This window comes from Eptatretus burgeri, chromosome 7 (assembly GCF_056783735.1).
Source record: "Eptatretus burgeri isolate ZD-2024b chromosome 7, Ebu_testis_v1, whole genome shotgun sequence".
Classification (NCBI taxonomy): domain Eukaryota; kingdom Metazoa; phylum Chordata; class Myxini; order Myxiniformes; family Myxinidae; genus Eptatretus; species Eptatretus burgeri.
Window position 1 is genome coordinate 7861658 of NC_140967.1, and position 10469 is coordinate 7872126.

The following is a 10469-nucleotide window of genomic DNA, read 5'->3' on the forward strand; positions in this document are numbered from 1 at the left end:
AGTATAAACGTCCTCGCTGCTGGATTTCAAGACCACTTCGCGTGTATTTCTTCAATCGGGATGAGGCACTCCATGAAAGGCCTCAGGGGACAACAGAAACCCGAGATATTGATATAGATTTTACATTTTTTGGTGCCATCCTTCATAATCGAGCATACTGTGTGCTTCTATTTGTATCGATTGCGTTTCATTTATGGATAAGAGCGTTTTAAGATAAGTAGAATGCAATGCCTTTCTATTTCATCATCCAGAGAAATGATGCAATCTTCGTTCTGGTTTATTTTAATGAGATTGAAATCCAAAAAACAAATAAATAAATGAATAAATCAGGTTTCTTTTCACAGGAGTTGAGATAGAATACAACAATTATTTGAAAGGTGGGAAGGAATTAAAACAAGTTAACGGGTGCGTAATTATGACTACTTTTCTGGATTTCACAAGTTTTTTTTCAAATCTTCTGATGCATCGGAGGATCCATCATTAATTCTGCAGCCTATATCCCATTCATCAATGAGGTATATTAGTCAGTAACCAGTCGACACCATTGAATTTTGTCTTGGGCTTTTTGCTCCAGCTTGTGTACAGTCCTTCCAAGTGCACTTTACCTGCATCTGTTTTGTCATTGTGTTGTGCAGAGTTTCAGTTGGTCCACTACAAGATCTTTTTGTTTGTGGCAACCATTTCCATGTTTACGTCAGCCTCCTTGTGTCAGAAATTTTCACAATTTGACTCATGGAAGTACATCTTGTCTTCTGCACTGTTATACTCAGCGGTGAAATCTGTGCTCCTTGAAGTCACCTTCGTTCATCATTTTTGTTTAATCACATGATGTTAAAGAGCCATCACAAGCATAGACAAGGGAAACTGTTGAGGTTCTTTTGGATTTCTGGGACAGTCAATCTGCTTGCTTTTTCTTCTCCCATCACATTTGATTTCTAGACCGAGTGAAGGATTTGAAAAGCTTCATTGGCTTCTCTGATAAAGCTTCAGACATCTGACGTGCAGGCAGTCTCTAAATCATCTATCACAACACTGACTAAGTAGTTGAAAGAATACCGTTTCTGCAATTGTTTACCTTGGTTGTCAGAAGCAATCTTAGCTTTTCTGACATAACTTTTTGCACCATCTGTGATGTCGTTTTCTGGCAGCATCTGTGAGATGATTTTCCTTTCATGTCATGTCTTCTCCATTTTTATGAACTAGAAACACCCACTCCCTCTGGGTGAGGGCGGGAGGTGGGAAGTGAGGGGTGGGGAGGGAGGTGCGGAGCTGATGGGGGAAATATATTTGTGCGATCGTGAGTTATCTCCACTCTCTCCAGCAGGGGTCGGTAAACCATTTGAATTGTGTCACATTTACAGGTGAAAATCTTAAGTCGTCTCCCCACTCTTGTGGGGAAGGGGGCGATTATTTTATGTCCATGATCTGACTATGGGTACTTCAAGTAAGTATGCAAATTTTGGTAGAGATTGGCCCAGCCATTTTAAATTTTATAAGCATCAGACGTACACACACAATTGTCTCAGTTTTTAGTCGGATGATCTCGATCCGCAATTAGTTATCCATTGCTCCATTCATTAGGTAAAGCAAACAAGGGATTGTATTTATCAGGGGGGAAATGATAAATCAAAAGAGGTGATTTTAACACTGTACAGGAATTTAATGAGGCCTCATGTAGAATATTGCATGTAGTTTTGGTCACCACATCTGAGGAAGACCATACCTGCCATTGAGAGGGTTCAGCATGGGGCTACTACATCGATTCCAGGACCAGCTCGACTCAACCATGAAGAGCTTCCGGAAAAGACAGGACTTTATACATTTGAAAGGAGGCAGTTACGAGTGGATATGATAGATCTTTTAAGATAATGAAGGGAATGGACAAAATGAGTGCAGAAGAGTTCTTCAGCAGAATAGACAGTGATAGGACCAGGGGGCATAGCCTGAGAGTAAAGAAGAGGAGAGTTAAGACGGTAGTAAGGCAGGGGACTTTGACTCAGAGAGTAGTTACTTTGTGCATGAAGCACAAAACAGGGTTTAGCAATTGCCTTACTTTGCCGGTCTGACAGACATCAGTCTATGATTGAGGAGTTACTTAATTTCATTTGATTTTTATGTTTGGAACTCTGTAGAACATGACTTGGAGCATCTACCTGCAGTTTTGCAGAACTTTGGCGTTTTTTGGCAAATTGTACGGAATCTCATCTTGAGCAAACATGCGGAGTCGCGGTGAAGATATTGCTTGTCTGTCTGCCTGGCAGTCATGCAAAAATGAAAATCATTCCAAACAGGAAACGTAATGTTTTTAGGGACGTTATAAAGGAAACAACAGGCACGACAAACTGATTAAACATGTTAAATAAGGATGTGTAAAAAAACGCTTCGTCAACAGCAGCAAACTTCCAATTCAATGTTTGTTTGTTTTTGAGGGGGGGGAGGTTCTAGTTTTTAAAACTTTTATTTTATTGTGCGATGTATCACATCACATTGTGCGATACACAGGTGTATCACAGGGTGATAGAATGAATTATATTTTTGAATCCTGCAGTAAACACATCATGTTGTTTGGACTTCAAAAACCTTCCATTTATCAGTACTTATTGATGCCGTCTGAACCAATCAAATTTGCAGGTAAAAATGGTGGCACCAAGCAATGCAACGGCAGTGCTGACTTCGTACAAGATATGTTTGTTAGTGCATCTTTTTCTCAACGGTAATTCCAAAAATCTCTAGTTTCTCTGAGAAGAGATGACAGAAGGTAAGATCGACAAAAGCCAGACAAACAGCCACCATGGTTAATGCGAACGCCATCACCTGACCCTGGGCTGCTATGCTCGTCTGCTCGGGTGCCTGCGATGAGAGTTGGAGTGAGTTCAGATTATGGAGCCTCGTGCAGCTCTTGCTCCAGCTTCACTGCTCAAATTTCCTGTTCCTTTTCTTTCTGTTTGTATTTTTTCCAGCTCTGACTTTCTTCCTGCCGATGTCATTTGATTGCCTTCTGGGCTTCGCTCTTGGATGACTGTGGGTCAGTACTTAACGCTCTGGTTTCCTGGCGTAAGCTCTCCATCAGCAGATCTTTTTCATCGGGTCCTTCTGTAATGCTGGCTTCTGGAATCAGCAAAGGCTGTGGTTCTGGTTTTACTTCAAGTTCTGTCTCCTCACCTGAAATCACCACGACCGCACTCACATGCTCAGCCAGCGCAGACACCCTCGTGTCCGGTCCTTGCTCTCCATCGCACCACAGCTACTCCTCCATGGGACAGGAGAAGAGGAGACTCAGATCTGGTATGACCTGGGTGAGAGGTGCCAGACGACACTGTCCAGCCTGCATCAGAGACAGCACGCAGTAGATCCAAAAGATGCAGAACCTGCTTCAAAATGGCTGAGCTCACTGTCTATAGAGGCAAATAGCTCCACTGTCCGCCGAAAGACGGTGCTAATGCCACACTCTCCCACAGCACCAACCTCCCCATCTGTCACTGCCAAGCCAGGTGGAAAAACCGGCCACTCAATGTGGCAGTCAACTGTCCTTATGTAGAACATGATGTGGATAGCCACAAGCCAAACACAACAGTCATGCCGGTGGTTCCACACGTGACCAAACTCCCCCAGCTGAGCAACTGGAAGTGAGGAATCATGTGGAACATTGCGGTGCTCACCGCACAAAAGCTTGACAATTGCACGTCTGTAAGCAATATATATATTGTTGTGGTTGACGAAATTCACAAACCACCATTCAGGTCCCTTAGGTGAGATATCTCTGTAAGTATATGTGTAGTTAGGCCCAAACCCGTTGTCCAGAGGGAATAAATGTCATTCAGTCGGGCTGCGACTCTTCAGGATAGCCGTTTTTCTTTTACTATCTTTATTTTGGACCAGCCGCCATTACTACCACCACCAACCACGTCTCAACAGCCATCACAACCACCAACCACAACGCCACTTCACAACAACAACCACCAACCACAACGCCGCTTCACAACAACAACCACCAACCACAACGCCGCTTCACAACAACGACCACCAACCACAACGCCGCTTCACAACAACAACCACCAACCACAACGCCGCTTCACCACAACCGCCACGACCTTTACCGTCACAACTCGCCACCATCGCATCCACACCATCTCGCGCCACTCGTGTGCACCGATACTGGACTTGTGCAGGGCGCGCACCGAACAGCGGATTCAAAAACATCACGGACTTTCTGCAGAAAACGTCTACCCCCCTCATCCTGGAGGGTGGTTCTTTTTCTTTTGCTTTGGGTATATGTGTTGTCGGCGCCGTCTGTGAAGTAAAATTGTATAAGTGTTGCCGTGTGCTCGGTAGTCGGATAGCTCTGCATTGTGTTTCTCTTATATTTGCTTTTTGTGTAATATTGCATTGTCTTCTTCTTTTACATGTGCTTTTGGTGGAATTGTATATGTGTGCTTTCCGTTCATCGCGAAATAAATGTGCTTCATGTTGAACTGTTTTCCCGCTTCGCTTCGTCTTTTCTTTCATTGAATCTCCATCTTGCTTCACGTAAAGGGTTGGTCGTGGGCTAAAACGCCTGATAATTAATCGAACCGTCGAGGCCGACGAATAACACCGCTCGGTTATCCCGATAGTACGGAACGGGTCGCTTAAAGTGGCCCGTGTCCGAAGTCGACCTGCGGCGAGGTGCGATCGCCCGGTCTACCCTCCGTGTGGGTACTTAGGTAGGTCGAATTTGGCGAGCAACCCTATCCCACGCGGGGGCCGATTGGCACGATCGTGGTGAGACCGAAAGGTCCACCCGTGACTGGTTCCCGGCGTTAGTCCGAGAGGGTCACGACGGGATTGTCGGTCCGGTGGGCGACGTGCCACGATTCGAGTTACGTGGCCGTTCGCACGCCGGCGGGCGCGAATCTGCAACAATATATATATGTATATATATATATATATATGTATATATATATATATATATATATATATATATATATATATATATATATATATATATATATATATATATATATATATATATATATATATATATATATATATATATATATATATGTATATATATATATATATACATATATATATATATACATATATATATATACATATATATATATATACATATATATATATATACATATATATATATACGTATATATATATATGTATATATATATATATATCAACTTGTTCCAATATGCAAATGACTTGCAACGTCATCAGTCAGATGACAGTTTCTGTTAGAATTAACAGGCAGTTTAAAAAAAATGGATCAATGGTGCTCAAGTGGCAGCTCAAAGAGAAAGATGAAACAAGCAAAGGAGGCTAAAGGAGTTACTTTGTTTTTGTTTTTTTTTAAAGGTAACAATTATAAATCAGTACTTCAAGGAGAAACGACAAACGAAGATGACGGTGACACGGGTCTTCAGGTTCGACAGCCATGGCTGCTGGCAATGAATAAATTTTTCATTACATAAGCTGCAGAACCAGAAGAAGGGTTCTAGGCCCAGCACAAGTGCTGGGGTGTGTTTGATTACCAATCAGCTTGGAGAGCACTCAACAAGTTGCTTAAGTAGTCAAGCAAGCACTCCAACAAAATGGTTGATAAGGAATGGTTGGCATGGTAATGGAACACCTTAATGTCTTTTTTTTTCCAAGAGGAGGTGGGGGGGAGGCAACAAAACATGGGAATTCCCCCGGACTTTTTGCAGTCAAGTCTAAAGCAACATAGAACATCGGTTCAGTGCGAAAATAACACGGAGTCCAATTTTTGGGGCCTAAGTAGTTTTTATGCCCAGGGCTCCAAGAATCTAAATCTGCCTCTGCCTTTCGGTGAACATGATTGGACACAGATGAGGAAGGGGATTGAAGAAGAGGAAGAAAGGAAGAGTGGTTAACGTACTGTATGAGAAAGTCGTAAAGGTGTCGGTGTCAGCATGGCAAAATTTCAACATGGTGATTAAAATAGTTTCTTCATACCGGTTGGAACAGAATATGTAACCATGCCAACGATTTTTTTCAACCAATTAAATCGACGATTACCTTTCCAGCAGATAATCAAGTGAAGGTAGAGGGCAGGGGTTGCAGTTCAAAAGCACAGACATTTTTTGCCAGTGAAAGAAGATGATGTAATGTGCGGACGTATACACAAACACTCCGCTGGGACCCGTATCAATAACAGTCGCGACATGGACGGCGACCTTCCACACTTGTGGCACTACTTTATTAATAAATAATTAATATTAATCCATCAGGACTAAATTATGTGCAGAGCGTTGTTGCTGCCTCAGCAGTCTCCTTGGCTATCGGGCACAACCCTGGACGGGTCGCCACTCCGACACAGGATACCAGCAAGCTGGTACTCATTTTGCCGACCTCGGAAGGATGACAGGCAGAGTCAACCCCACCTGGTATTAATTCAACAGCCGAGTGGGATTTGAACTCAGGATCTGAGGATCTGAGGGCACGTACTAGTAATAAAATAATCGTGGATTTTATTGATACATCATCAAGGCTCGTGGAATAGCAAGAAGACAACAGATAATGACGTTCACGGCAACAACAAAAGGTCGTGGATCACGGTACGTCTGATAAATTAATGGGAATGTGAAACGGGAACGGGTCCAAACGTTCGGCAGGATTTATTTGGTGCGTTTCAGGCATCAATGTTAAATGCACAAACATATGATGTATAAGAGGTAAACACAGCCTCGATTGTTCCCAAAATAGAATTTACAAAAACAACGCAGGCGGTGCATGGGCACAGAACGCTGGTTCGATTGCTCGATGCCTCGAAAAAACATCTCGAGTCATATGTAATAAAGCCAAAACATTGATATTGCTTGTGTGCGTATGTCATACATCGTGTTTATATTGCTTGGATTGATTCCAGTTACACTGAGCCATGAAGGAATTACTCTAGGCGGAAGACTTGAAGCCTGAGGCCTACACAGATGTGTGCCTCAGAACGTCTGTGTCGTCAATGGGGAAAAATATTGAATCAGATTTCGAATAAGCATATACAATAATCTTGACAGGAGCCAATCAGCGGAACAGCTACCAGAAGAACGTCATCCCCCCCCCCCCCCGAGAGGCCACCGCAAGACTGCCTTTTGTGACAAAGCAAAACAGCATTGCGGGTCTCGCAAGATTAACGCGATCCAGATCGAGCCGCAGGAACCGCTTTACATTCCATCTCCTCTCCTTCAAAATGAAAATCCATCCATCCATCCACTGGGACCATACTCTGTGCAGAGCGTTAGTGCTGCCCAAGCAGTCTCCTTGGCTTTTGGGTACAATTCTGGACGGGTCGCCACTCCGACACAGGATACCAGCATGCTGGCACTCATTTTGCCGACCTCGGAAGGATGACAGGCAGAGTCAACCCCACCTGGTATTAATTTAACAGCCGAGTGGGATTTGAACTCAGGATCCTCGGATCCTAAGCCCACCACCCTAACCATTAAGCCAACACCAGGCATAAAATGAAAATAAACAAATGAAAATCAATTTAAAGATTGCATTTCATTTACAATCAACGAATGAACAATATATATGAACACACACAGTCGTAATAATAATCTATTGAAAATTCCAGCAATTTGTGTGTCTGTGACCGCTGCTTCTCAACAATCACTGGTTCGATTTAATTGAAACTTGCCAGGTATATTGCTGGGAATCTGAGGATGTGCCTTTTCAAGGTTTGATATTGTTACGGCTGTGGAAATTCGCAGAACATCATAAAGGTTCCTTGGATCAGTTATCCCGGTAAGAGAGTGTTCAGATAGGTTTCCCCACTTGTTTAGAGGGATTTTCTTCGTGTTAACCGGGCTGTGATCCTTTGAGGTAGTGTTTTTCTTTTTATATCGTTATTTTGGACCAACCACATCCCAACCACCATTACAACCACCTTAACAACGCCAACCACGCCACCATCACAACAACCACAATCGCCTCAACCATCAACCACAACCGAACCACCACCACCAACCTCGCTCTCAACAACCGCTTCACAGAAACCTCCACCACAACCACATGCGCCTCTCAACAAACCACGCCATCCTCACAACTTTACCCCCAACCAGCAACATCGCCTCACCACCTTCTCCACCCCAATCACCTAACCACCTTCGCAACCACAACGCCAACCACCAGCCACGCCACAACTACAAGCAACCACACCACAATCCCACGCACAAATTAATAGCATCTGCGAAAGCCAGCGCAACGCGAGCAAAAAGACCAAGGAGAAACCTCCAATGATGCGTGGATTTTTCCCGCGCTTGGTGTGGGGGAGGTGTGATCCGAGCAGAGGTCAAAGGTGAGAAAGGGTGGGGGGACCTCTTTTTGGGGGAATGATTTCCTTGGACCTGAGCCAAGAATGATTTCTCTCGCCCCCCGCGTGGTGTGCGGGGAGGGGGGCGAGAGGACACGCCCCTTTTCTAGAAGCTTCCCGCAGGAGCTGGAAGGGGGACAGAGCCGAAAACGGGGAGAAGTCAGGCGTTGGAACCTGGGGAATAAAAGGGCGCACGAGATGCCAGGTTGGTGGGTTGTTGGTCGTCGAGTCGTATTGTCTCTTTTGGGGAGCTTCGTCTCTTCGTGGCATTGGGTGATTGCTGCTGCTTCGTGGTGGTTCGAGCTCCGGGTGCCTTCCCTCTGGGTGCCAAGTCATGAGGGTTGTGTGCGGTGGTTCAGGGTCGAGACGCGCATGAGAGGAGAGGGCCGGAGAGAGCTCGCTGACCGTCGCACCACGAGGGTGGAGGTAACCAGCATCGGTCTCGTGGGACCCATTTGGTCAACCAAGTCCCACGCCATAAAGGCCCAAGGGCCCAGTCTGACCCCCTTGTCTGTGGGGGTGGTCTTTTCTCTTCTTTTGTGTGAATGATGTGGAACAGTGTCCATAAGTAAACCTGTCAAGTGCATGTGAAATAATAATAATATTCGGTCGTAGTGCTTTCCCTTGCTTTTGTTTGCCTTGCTCGTGTCTTTGGCGCCGTCCCGTGTACGATTATTTCATTGCCTTGCCTGCATACGTGTTGCGTGTAAATTGAGAATAAATGTGCTTTGTGTGAATGTAACCCGTTCGTCGCGTCCTCCTTTCACCACATTGAAACGCCATCTTGAATCGTGGAATAAATAGCTGGGTTTTAAACACCCGTTAAATAGAATCGGATCCGGCGAGGTCGGGCGATAATACCCGCTCGGTTATCACTGCACAACGGAACGGACCGCTTAAGCGGTTCGTGTCCCAAGCCAACCTGCGTCGAGGTACGGCCACCCGCGCGGGTACTTAGGTATATCGAGATTCGGCGAGTGACCCTATCCTGCGCGGGTAGACAATTGGCTCGGCCATGGTGGGGTTGAAGACCCACCCGTGACAGGGTTCCGGCGTTGCTCCGGAAGGTCACGACTGAATTGTCCGTCCGGTGGGCGAGCGGCTACTATTAGTGGAAACCGCCGTTCGCACGAATTCGGAACAATATTCATAGGGCAAGTGGTTTCCAAGTTATGGCCATTTATTTACCAGCCAATGACAGGACACGGTGCTATGCAGTGTTGGGCACCAATAACCAAAAAATTAACTTTGATAACGATAATTATAATACAAAGTTATCGGAAGTTAACGATAACTACTTTTAAACACAAATTCAAAAAAAAACAAGGAAAAAGCTTCAAAACCCATAGAAAAGGCTTATTTATGCTCAACGCAAGAATAAAATAAGCATTTTGCGTCTTTTTAGAGTGTACGAGTCGTCACACACAGCACGGTTAACCGGACGGAGTCCAACACGCACTGGGAGGTTAACGGGACGGATCAAGGACACAATGTGAATCCAACAAACAAATTCATGTCCATTTCTTACCGAAAGAGCAGCGGGAATAGGTCCGCGGAAGTCGGAACGCTGCGCACACAAACAGGAAGGCACCGTTAATTCAAACATGAGAGGCCCGACCTTACAAACACACCGAGAACAGTTAAAACATGGCGCGACGGTATCTCCACGCCTCAACACTCACGTCCGATTGTCCGTCGCTCTGCCAAAGGTTAGACCGTCCTTGTGTTTGAATTAACCGATCTGTACGTTTCCCAACCTTGACCAAACCCAGAACCTGCAGAGCCGAGTAGCCGCATGGCTGAGGTAGTCGCCATTGCAAGGCTTCTTCTTCTTCTTCTTCTTCCTCTTCTTCTTCTTCTTCTTCTCCTTCCTCCTCTCTTCTTCTTCTTCTTCTTCTTCTCCTTCTTCCTCCTCTTCTTCTTCTTCTTCTCCTTCTTCCTCCTCTTCTTCTTCTTCTTCTCCTTCTTCCTCCTCCTCTTCTTCTTCTTCTTCTGCTCCTTCCTCCTCCTCTTCTTCTTCTTCTTCTCCTTCCTGTTGTTCTTGTTCTTCTTCTTCTTCTTCTTCTCCTCCTCCTCTTCTTCTTCTTCCATTTTTCTTCACACGGCGGCCTGATTCAGCATTATCTTGCAAAACAAGTAATCTAGA

General features: G+C 45.0%; 1 long non-coding RNA gene across 1 annotated transcript in view; it reads right to left on the reverse strand.

Moving 5' to 3' along the window:
- LOC147022624 (uncharacterized) overlaps positions 1–10181 on the reverse strand; it is a 91402-nt gene extending 81221 nt beyond the window's left edge. The window contains exons 1-2 of the long non-coding RNA XR_015059679.1: positions 10006–10181; positions 9852–9890 (exon numbers count right to left, since the gene is read on the reverse strand). This is a non-coding gene — a long non-coding RNA (uncharacterized LOC147022624). The remainder of the gene's footprint in view (positions 1–9851; positions 9891–10005) is intronic.
- Positions 10182–10469: the final 288 nt, after the last annotated feature.